Source organism: Anastrepha obliqua, chromosome 2 (assembly GCF_027943255.1).
Source record: "Anastrepha obliqua isolate idAnaObli1 chromosome 2, idAnaObli1_1.0, whole genome shotgun sequence".
Taxonomy (NCBI): Eukaryota; Metazoa; Arthropoda; class Insecta; order Diptera; family Tephritidae; genus Anastrepha; species Anastrepha obliqua.
Window position 1 is genome coordinate 114,300,482 of NC_072893.1, and position 11,118 is coordinate 114,311,599.

The following is an 11,118-nucleotide window of genomic DNA, read 5'->3' on the forward strand; positions in this document are numbered from 1 at the left end:
TTGTCGGCGCAAATTGGAGTTAGCAGACGGTCATTGCAGCGGATAGTTCATGATGACTTAAACTTGTTTCCGTACAAAGTTCAAATCACAAGCAAATTAAACCCTCTGAAAACGGTGTAACAGCGACTGTAAATGGGGACCGTTATTTAAACATGTTGAAGGAGTTTTTTTATCCAGAACTGCGGCGAAGACGTATCTCTTTTAACAGCATTCGGTTCCAGCAAGATGGAGCAACTGCACTGCCAGACCGGTTATGGAGGAGCTCCAACGAAAATTTAGAAATAAATAGATATCCAGAAATTCCACTTTCCGCTGGCCCCCAAGGTCACCTGACCTCACTGCACCAGATTTTTTTTTATGGGGTTATCTCAAACAAGAGGTGTATAAAACAAAACCAAGTAATTTGACTGAATTGAAGCAATCCATCACAACAATAATTGAGGCGATCCCGACTTCAACCCTTCAGTGCGCAATGAACAATTTTCTCATCAGGTGTCGCATATGCGTGAATGAGCATGGAGGTCATTTACGTTCTATTATTTTCAAAACTAATTAGTTACATAAAATAAAATTGAATTATCTATACAATAAAAAAACAAAAAGTTAAATACATTGATTGATACGCGGCAATAGCACCAGTTTCAACCTACAATTGGAAAAAAATTCAAAGTCGAATTTTTTCAAACGACGATTCTTTGTTTGAAAATTCTATCAGCAAATAAAAGTAGGAAAAGTAAATACAACTGTCATATTATTGTAACAAAAGTACTATAGTTGGAATCTTTCGGACTTTTAATACAATATAATTAATATATTTTAATGAAATTAGTAGTACGCTGCTTAGTTTGCGCGGTCCCTCAAGCCGCCGCGCGACCGATAAGCCGATGGCAGCAATGCCACCGTCGAGCGCATCAAGTTACAAAACAGTCAATATCTCGGAAATGAAGTAAAAGTACAAAATTCTATTTTCAGATTATTGAAGGTAAACGTTTTCCGCACAATTATGCGTAAGTCCGATTGTTTAACAGCGTGAAGAACACATGAAAAAATGCAACTGATTACAAAAAGTTATTATTTATTTATTTATTTGTCACAATAAAAAGAGTTATTATCAATTGAAAAATAGTACAGACAATACTTGAATGGTATGCAAAATTTCACGTCATTATCTATTGTAGTTTTGGAGTAATTAATTTTTCAATTTAATCTTGCTTAAAACTTTGATTGTTAATAACAATTGCTAAAATTGGAATTTGCGCGAAATATTTATAGAATAGCGTTAACATGACTTTGACTACACAACGAGACATCTTGCCCCAAAATCCGTATCTTAGTGAAATTTTCGAGGATCACTTGACATGGCTTTACTCTTTATGGAAGTTCTTGGTTGATGCAGACCATTAACAGAGCTCTGAACTCTGCTAACTCCTGTTAAGTTCTTAGGGGAAATAGTTTGTAGCAGAGCTGATTTCAGCTAATTTCTTGATGGAAATATGCTATTTATAGAGTTCTTTACTGCTGTGGTGGAAGCACACAATCAACAGAGTTCTTAACTGAGCTGATGACTGTTGTTAAATTCTTAGTGGAAATAGCTTTTTAACACTCAATTAACAGCCTTTAGTTGCAGCTGAATCCTTTATGAAAACAGGTTGTACAACTCTAATTTATGATAAGTCAAATATTGGAATTCGTTTGAAAATGTCAGATTTTTTCGCTGTTGAAAAAAGGATCTGAAAGCTCCCTTTGACTACCATTTTAGGCGGTATGAGTCACTGGTAATCACAAGTGAAGGTTGGTCTGAGGATATTGGGTAGTCGTATTTTCGTATTTCTAATCAAACTTCAACTCATTTTTTTATATTTATAATGAACTTTATTAAACCAAATATGTACCATTTTGGTCGACCACCTTTTGCCATTTTTCTTCAAGAGACATTATTCAATCAGTGTAAAACTTTTGTGGTTTCTCGGCGAAAAACTGCGACAAGTAATTTTCACAGGCTTCTCTTGAAGCCAACTTTACTCCATTAAGGGAGTTCTACATTGACCGAAACAAATGATGGATGCATCAAAACTTCTCAGCCAAGCTCTCCCAGTTTTTGCCGAGTCATCAAAGATGTGTGTGGCCTAGCGTTGTCCTGATGGAAGCCGACGCCCTTTCTGCTGATCAGTTCTGGCCGTTTTTTTCGATTGCTTGCTTCAATCTCATCAGTTGTTGACAGTAAAGTGTATAATCAATCGTTCGAGCACGCTGGAGCAGCTCATAGTGGATGATTCCTTTCCAATCCCACAAACACACAGCATAATCTTTCGAGGCGTCAATCCTGGCTTTGCGACCAATTGTTGAGCTTCCCATGATCTTTTTCGCACATTATTGTCGTATTTGATCCACTTTTCGTCTCCTGTTACCATTCGCTTGAGAAATGGTTCGATTTCATTTCGTTTCAGCAAAGAATCGCAGATGTTAATTCGCTCCATTAAATTTTTCACAGACAATTCATGTGGTACCCAAACATCGAGCTTCTTTTTGTAACCAGCCTTTTTTTAATTGGTGCAAAACCGTTTGATGATGAATGTTTAGTGCCTTGGCGATGTCATGGCAGCTTATGTGACGGTCCTGGTCAATCTTTTCCATAATTTCATCGACTTTTTCAACGATATGTCGACCGGAGCGAGGTGAATCTTTCACATCGAAATTTCCAGAACGGAAGCGAGCGAACCATAGTTGTGCTACACGAACTGATACAGCATCGTCTCCGTAAACTTCACAAATTTCATTGGTGGCTTGCGTGGCATTCTTCCCTTTTTGACGTGATAAGGTCTTATAATTCGAGTTAGCCGGCTGCAAGCACGAAAAAATGTGTCGTTGTCTTGCTCAATGGTCGTTATCTTGCTCATTCGTCGTTATCTTGCTCATGGTCGTTACCATGCATGAACTGCAAGCGAGAGCGTGGAACGAACGACAAAGCGCACAATCGGCCCCCGCGCTCGGCAACGTTCGACATCTGGCTCTCTCCTACTTGAGTGAGCATATATATGTATGTATATGCGCATTTGTATATAAATTCACATATTTGTATTTGTATATGCCTTCCTCCTGTGTGCATGGTAATGAACCATTTCTCTGTTGAGAATAGGACGATGATAGAAAAAGTAGGAAATGAAAGGGAGTGTTTCGAGTTTAAAGTGTCTTGAAAAAGGCAAATCGATGATGGTGCCTCTTAGTGTTGTTGACTTATTAACGTCTGATGCACAATCGAAATTGAAGATATCTTTCATGAATTTGATAAATGTTTCGTCATTTTTCACGTTTGTGTAAATGTAACTTGACCTATTCCATTGCAATTCCATTTACCTCCTCCTCTATATCCATACAAAATATCTATCAAACAAACAAAATCAAAATTTTGTTTCGAAAATAGCAACCATTACATCATTATTTTCTTATGACGTTGTCACGTTAAACTATTGTCAGTAAACCGACTTTACAGACAACCTCTTTTTATACAAAAATTTCCAAATATAGCGAATTTCTTCATTATTTTTACTCATTTTTGAACAGCTATCACTTTTTTTCAACTTCTCCGAATTTAATTTTTTTTAGTTAAATGAAGCTTAAAATGTCACCTTTCTAACACCATATGATATGACACAAGGTGATTGGTAGCACTGGAGATAGATGACTCCAACGAAATGTATTGACAAAATACCCAATATTTTAGACACTAAACTTTTATTTCATATTATATTATTACTAATTTTGGATTTAGGTGTCAGAGAACTCTTATTTATTCCTTATGATTAATTATAATAAAAGGCTAATAATAATTAATTATAAATGGAGGCTTTAGAACTGTATCGTTCTGACTAGTATAGATGGTAGAGTAAAGTGTGGCATCTTACTCGTTTTTGCCTGTCAAAGTGCGCCTCTACTACCTAGTAGCCATACCACCTAACTGAACCTTCGGTAGACACACCTATTTTTTTTGGAGTAAGCGACATACTGGGGTAGTTTTCGTATGTTTTTACGTATTTGTAGATAAAATAAATTTAAAAGAATAAAATAATACGTCTCGATTGTTATCAGAAGCTCCAAAGATGGCAATGTATAAAGCGCTTGTACGACCCATACTGCGAGGTATGGGTACTTAAAACAACAGTCATCGACCAAATACTGAGGTTTGAAAGAAAGTGCGAAAATACTAAATGGTTCCTTCCGTCGAGATGACGAAACATATCGGATAAGATATAACCACGAACTCGTTGCCTTGATTCAAAATTGAAACGCAATTCGCTTTATAAAAAGTCAACGAATCAGATGTCTGGGGTACATTTACAGAATACGCAAATGGAGAGCTGCGTGTATTGAGTTCCATGGGCAAGTGGTTGGACGGAGAGGCCGAGGGAGACCAAACAAACGCTGGATTGATGAGGTCATAGCCGACTTGCGGACAATGGGGATCGCAAACTGGAAAGGCGTAACAGAGGATCAATCGTAGTGGAGAACCGTAGTTGTGGAAGCAATGGTCTGCACAAGACTGCAGTGCTATTGATGATGATGCTGATGATTAATAAAAGAATACGAAAAAGTTGAAAATTCCCAAAAATTAGTTAGTGAGTTATTAATAATGCAACTACGTGTTTTGTATTAGTATGAACTATATTTCTGTATAAAATTAATTAAAATAGAAAGTAAATAAATAAATAGGCAAAACTTAAAAATATATGTTGTACACTTTTCTTTGACGCAGACGGTATGTACTTACATATATTTGGCTTAGTTTTGTCAAAGGAGAATTTTTGTCTTTTTTGATTCCATTTCTATAAGGAGTGATTTTCTTTTAGAGCAATAATGACAATGTGATCTAGAAGCTGACCTCTAAAAGAAAGCGAGCTGGAATTTTTTTTTATTTGATATGGGTGATGACGATGATAGTGTCCTAGACATGCCAATATATGTTGTACACTTTCTTTTGACATTGACTGTATATGCAAAAAAGTATGCGAACTACGCGCGGGGTAAATTCCTCCTACTTTTATCACTTTTCGCGTTCTTTTCGTACGTACCAAATTCTGAGGATTTACTGCATGAATTTGAAGAGTAAAATCGGCGTTTCTAAAATACAGCTAACGATATATTTCCAGATGTTAGAAATGAACGAATCACAACCCATTAAACATTTTGTGGGGTGACTCACATCTCAGTGTGTCTACCTAAGGTTAAACTAATTAGCTATACCCCAGCTTGCTACTATTCATGCAGTTTTTCTACTACAAAAATTTATCGTCCATTTTTACTAAAAAAAATATTTTGAGTGATGGAAATCTTTATTTTGACTTGTACGCGCTCATTGCTTGTTTGTTTTTGTACTGCGGCTGTCCAGTTCATAAAAGTCAAATATGATAGACGTACGACGCCATTTGCAAAATTGTAAATCTTCCTGTGGGGTGATTACTTAAAATATTTTAATTTTTAATTAATTTATACACAAATCTCAACCAACTGTTTAAAAATAAAAATAAAAGAATATTTCGTTCGCGAGGTTAATGGCATCCAGATATATATTTTGCAGCGAATTGCACGGTGTACGCAGGCCAGTTTTCAAGAGTGTATCCGACGTAACGGTCAACATTTAGAGGAAATAATTTTTGAGTATTTTTAATTTAGTAATACCACATGGTTCAATAAGTTCATAATGTGAGAGGCTAAAAAGAATTTTTTCAACCAAAATTCATTTTATTCTTCAACATAGGTCTCTTCTAGGCGATACACTTTTCGGTCTTCTAACATTTTGATGCCTTTCGAAAAATGATCGATAGAAAGACTTTCAAAATACGCGTCTGTTTCCCATTCAACTTCTTCATTTGATCGAAATCTCTTTCCCTCTTTCTTCACAAAACCAAAAGTAGCTTCACTTAAACGACTGTAACTCACAAACTAATCGGCAAAATGTCATGAAAATTTGACAAGTAGCTCCTAAAGGGTGGTTCTCACTAAATACCATATGCTTTTGATATTGACGCCGCCATCTATGCCTCACCTTATGAACTTATTGGACCATGTAGTAATTTTTAAAAATTCTTTGTTATAATTATTGAATTAAGCTGTTCTCATCAGATATTCTTTTTTAATTTAGTTTTTAATTCCTGATTCTGTCACCTGACACACTGTAGCATATTTTAGAGTTCGTGAGCTTCCTCACGCTATCTGTGGTTAAATTGCAAAAACATTTATTTTATTATTTTTATTTAATTTTTGTTATTTTATTATTTTTATTTAATATTTTATTTTATATATTTAAGTCTATGAATTTCAAACCTTACGGACTATGATTATAATTAATTAATATATTATATTAAGGGGTTACATGGGTTTCGTCGGGTAAAAAAAGGCCTATTTTCAATATTTTTTTTTTCTATGTAAAAATTATTTATTTAATTCAAACTTTTTTCTGTCTTATAGATACATGTTTAAAGAATAATTTCTGAAATTAAAAAAAAAAAACAAAAAATTAAAACTCCTCCATTGTGACGTCATATCCGGTGACCCCTCGAAGAAAAAGTGCGTCTGCGTTGTCAGAATAACTCCTGACAGGCTCATCAAAAATGAAAAAACAAAAATTAGTGCTTTATTAAAAGACCATAAACTCGAGCTTGAACGAAGGAAAGAAAAAAAAGTAAAAATTGGAATTTTGGCAGACTTTTTTGCAAAAAAATGAAAATTTCGGTCACATTTGCTTGACATTTTGTTTTTTTTTAAATAGTTGTAATTGAAAAAAAAAAAACAAAATCCTTCGTTCAAGCACGAGTAAATTTTATTTCGAACACCTGTGTAAAATTTCATCAAGATCGGTTGAATAGTTTTCGAGAACATTTGACAACCGACTTTGAAAACACAGTTCCGAGAAAAAACGCGTGTAAAGTTTTGAGTAACAATAAAAAAGGCTTGGAGCGCACACATTCCAAAGGCCGTATCTCCGAATTTATTATTCGGATCGACTTGAAAATTTAGGATAATATTCCTAAGATGTTGTAGAAATAAATAAGCCAGAAAAAAATAAATCGATTTTTTAACCAACGAAACCCATGTAACCCCTTAATAAAAGAAGCCCCCTGCTAGATCCTATAACCCTTTGAAGGCTTACTGCTTTACCGAATTTTTATGCTCGCTACTGTAAGCAGTGCAATGGCCCATCTCACCACCTCTCATGAAGCAGCAATTCATTGGTATATTCTGATTAGACAATTACGCTTCCTAGCATTTTCAATATGCACTTTTTGTGCATGTGGAAAAATCTCCGCAACCATTGATAAAAACAACCACGTATCAGTTAACGGTAAATTAATAAATATTGAAATTCTCACATACCCACATTTTCTCCTCGTCAAACTCCACACAATCCTGAGTTGAGAGTCCCCGTGAATTACGTTGAATTTCACCCTACTGAGTAGCACTGTCTGCTAATCTGCATTCCACTGACTTTTAGGGTTTTCTGCAATTTCCGAAAAAAATCAAACAAATGGTTTACGGAGAGATTTCGCGCACCCTTAGCCACCATTTTTCAGCCGTTCACTGTCGAATCAGAAAACTGAGTGACTAATCACCAAAATAACAATCGAATCGCTGATGTGCGCAGCTCCTACCTGCGGTTGGCAGCGCTGATATCTTATCAGTCTACGCTTTCCAAAAAAAAGAGCTACTCCGAGCGCCACAGGCTCTTTACGATTATAATTAAAATATTTCAAAAAGTTTGTTTTACACGGGCTACTTAGCTGCTAGGCAATCAGCGCTAATGTGTGCAATTATGTGCGCTTGTGTGTTTGTGTAGGCAATATACCGCAATAAACTGGAAAATTTATTGGTGGTGGGTTATGAGAGATAAAAGCAAACCAGTAAATATTAATTTAATCTAAATAATAAAATATATTAAAATGGAGATAAGGCAAAGCAACAGCTGAAAACACAATTTTTTATCTTTTTTATTCTAATTTTTTTTTTACTCTGTTATACTCATTTATGAATGAATGCATTTTGCTTTTGCATACAAATCATGCCTTGCAGAAAAATTCTCTGATGGGTTTCTAATTATTTTTTATTCAAATTTTTCTTCTTCCCTTAGAAAAAAGCAGCTAAAATTTTGATTGGAACAGCTGCGTGCGGTGGCAATTTCTTTCACCGCTGCTGCAATACTCCTTCTCGAGTTTAAAGCAACGGTAAATGCGGAGCTGCGGGATTTGCAGAATCCATTTTTTTTTAATTCGCGCTTACACCCTTTATTTCATCTTTGGCCGAGCTTTTCCTCCAATTTGTTGCGTGGGTTTTGATGTTTTCCCGCAAATGGAGAGACCTGCATCTAAAGGGCAGATGGTTTTTTATTAGGATCCTTTTCATGGCAGAAATACACCCGGAGGTTTGACACTGCCCGCCGAGGGGCGAATGCTATTAAAAAACTATTTCTATTATTTGAGCAACACCGAATCGTAGGCACCTACGAATATGAAAAATACCAGAACGGGCGAAACCTGAAAGTCGACCTCAATTTTGAAGCTTTTAGGGATTACTGGGAATTGTCTCGAAAGGTAATGAGAATCCCACTATGAAACTTTGATTACTAAGCATTGGAAACAGTTTTTAGCCAAAAAAAAGGTACAATTTTTTTCCATGCAAATTTTATTGTTAAATAAAAAAATAAAATAAGATTGAAAATTAAAAAAAAAAACGAAGATATTTCACTTTAAAAAATCTATACCAAAATTTTCAACTTCAAAGGAATCTCAAAATTATTAAATTTTTTCAACATTTTTCCGTTTAAGTAAACCAATTTTCAGAAAAACTTACGACGATGACTGAAATACTTCGACACTTCACATGGAGTCGCTCATAAGCAAAATGGTCGAATAGAGAGAAAGTTAAGATCAGGTGGTATATCACCTACACCCTGCCTATTTTTAAATGCTAAGCTGCTAAACTGCCATTCTGTTATTTTATCTGATCGTGAACACCTCTAATAGAAATAATTTCAATGCCACTGTATTTTGTGATCACTGGCAATATTACGACCAAAATTTATTGCCAACCTTTAGGCGTCTGTAAAGACATTTGATAGCTTTGAATAAATGCTTAGCGTACAAAATGCAGTAATGCTTTACTAATTCGATCAACTGAGGCAAAAGCGGTCGCATGAAAAATTGTTTGAAAATACCTCCAAAATTTATTTTTCGAAAATTCAAAAATGTTTTACTGGTTCATTAAGTATTTATAATTCTTTGTTTGAAGATGTTGGGGAAATGAAGTATTTCGATATTATTTTTTAATTAAAGATTAGATAAAAAATAGGTACCGTCTAGGAATTATTCACTACTGACATCTGAGGTGTCACTTTGGAAAGATCCTTCATTGTAAATGCCTTTCGTAGGTTCCAATTTAGAATATGGCACGTTTATTTGGAGTTAATATCATAGCAGTTCTACAAATAGATATTTAAAATTGCGATCTTCAAAATTTTCTGTGTCTTCTTATAGTTTTCGTTAAGTACCACTGAACTATGGGCTATTACTAAACAAATACCCATCCTGTACATCAGCCCTACACGACACAAACCCCTGGAATCCCCAAGGGATTCGCAGACGCGGGTGACCAGCTAACACCTGGAAGCGACAGGGGGATGCAGAAGCGCAGAAAGCAGGTCATTCGTGGGAACAAATTAAATTTCTAGCTTCAAATAAATGAAATTATAATCAGTTTGTTGAAGCCCTATGTTCCACATAGGAACCACGTTTGGTCCCAATTAACCTTAAAAATCTTGGAAGACAAGATATTCTCGCTCTTATTGTCTTTTATATTCACTGTTCTTAGTGGTGCTTTGGACTGGCTTTTCCTTTTAGATCGTATAAAATTCAATATACTCCAGCGCAATATATACTCACGAGCATAATTGTACATAAGGCACTTTTTTTAATATCTGCAACGGTTTTTGACGTGATAACGTCTTATAATTCGATTTAACAGGCTGCACGCACTAAAAAATGTGTCGTTACCTTGCTCATTTGTCGTTACCTTGCTCATTAGTGTTGCCTTGCTCATTTGTCGTTACCTTGCTTATTTGCCGTTACCTTGAATGAACTGCAAGCGAAAGCGCGGAACGAACAAAGCAACGAACGGCAACGTTCGACATCTTGCTCTCTCCTACTTAAGTGAGCGTATATACATATGTATGTATATGCGCATATGTACATATATAAATTCACGTATTTGTATTTGCATATACCTTCTTATTGATTATTATTAATTTGATTTACTTGACGAAATTAAAATAAAACCAAGTTTGTTAATAATACCTGTTGTTTTAATGTTATTATTATTAATTTTTTTATTATATATGAAGGAAAAATGTATGGTAATATTTACCACATACCTTATAAGATATGTTGTATACTAATATATGTATATAAACATGCATATACATATACAATTTCGCGCAATTTTCAAAAAGAATAAATCTATATGTAAAGATGCATACAAATCATATGGACATATCAAATATACGAATCTATTCCGTACGCAAGAAAATGTAAGCTAATGTGCTTGAACTGCAAGCGAGAGCGCGGAACGAACGACAAAGAGCACAATCGGTCCCCGCGTTCGGCAACGTTCGACATCTGGCTCTGTCCTACTTGAGTGAGCATATATATGTATGTATATGTATGTATATGCGCATTTGTATATAAATTCACACACTTGTATTTGCATACGCCTTCTTCCTGTGTGCATGGTAATGAACCATTTCTCTGTTGAGAATAGGACAATGATAGAAAAAGTAGGAAATGAAAGGGAGTGTTTCGAGTGTAAAGTGTCTTGAAAAAGGCAAATCGATGATGGTGCCTCTTAGTTTTGTTGACTTATTAACGTCTGATGCACAATCGAAATTGAACATATCTTTCATGAATTTGATAAGTGTTTCGTCATTCTTCACGTTTGTGTAAATGTAACTAGACCTATTCCATTGCAATTCCATTTACCTCCTCCTCTATATCCATACAAAATATCTATCAAACAAATAAAATTAGAATTTTGTTTTGAAAATTGCAACCATTCCATCAATATTTTCTTATGACGTTG